General features: G+C 65.4%; 1 long non-coding RNA gene across 1 annotated transcript; it reads left to right on the forward strand.

Moving 5' to 3' along the window:
* LOC145719510 (uncharacterized) lies at positions 1 to 722 on the forward strand. Its single transcript, XR_014142425.1, has 3 exons — positions 1 to 125; positions 407 to 431; positions 642 to 722. It is a non-coding gene; the product is annotated as an uncharacterized LOC145719510 (long non-coding RNA).
* Positions 723 to 732: the final 10 nt, after the last annotated feature.

Raw genomic sequence — 732 nt, forward strand, 5'->3', positions numbered from 1 at the left:
GTGCTCACGGCTGCCCCTGGGCTCCGTCCCTTTCCCCTGCAGGGAGCGGGAGCGCAGAGAGAAGGAGCGAGAGGAATGGGAGCGCCAGTACAGCCGGCAGAGCCGCTCACCCTCCCCCCGTTACAGTGAGTACCCCCGCGGCTGCGCGGCCTGCAGCTCCCCTCTGAGTCAGGCTGCAAGAAACCACGGTATGGTTTCGTCCTTCGCACTCCGCGAGTTACAGTTCTTAAGACATACGCTCAACGTGATGGCTTTAGTCATGAGGGAAAGGCAGGCTTCAGAAGCAGTGTTCGTTGCCCGGCCTTGGTGCGGGCCGAGGGGCCTGGCTGGAGGCACAGGGGTCGCCTCAGCTAGAGGCAGCCCCGGGGCCCGGCCCTGAACACTGGCTTTGCTCTTGCTTCCGCAGGTCGAGAATACAGCTCTTCCCGAAGGTAAGCACGCCAGCCCAGTGCCCTGGAAGGTGACCGTGCCCCTGCCCTGATTCTTCCGTCCCTGTCCCAGCTGCACAGGCTGGCCTCGACCCTTGTTAATGTCCCTCCGTCCGCAGCTTGCGCCCCCATCACCGATGCCCCCGAGGTCACAAGTGTGTTGGTGCGCGCGTGCGCGCACGTCCTCACGGGGGCCCCCCTCTCTCTCTGCAGGCGCTCGAGGTCCCGGTCTCGAAGTCCCCATTACCGACATTAGGCAGAAGCAGGGCAGGGGGGGGGCCAGGGGGATGGGGGGGTGAGGGCT

The sequence above is a fragment of the Leptonychotes weddellii genome, unplaced genomic scaffold (assembly GCF_054177405.1).
Source record: "Leptonychotes weddellii isolate Sample4059 unplaced genomic scaffold, ASM5417740v2 HiC_scaffold_49201, whole genome shotgun sequence".
Classification (NCBI taxonomy): Eukaryota; Metazoa; Chordata; class Mammalia; order Carnivora; family Phocidae; genus Leptonychotes; species Leptonychotes weddellii.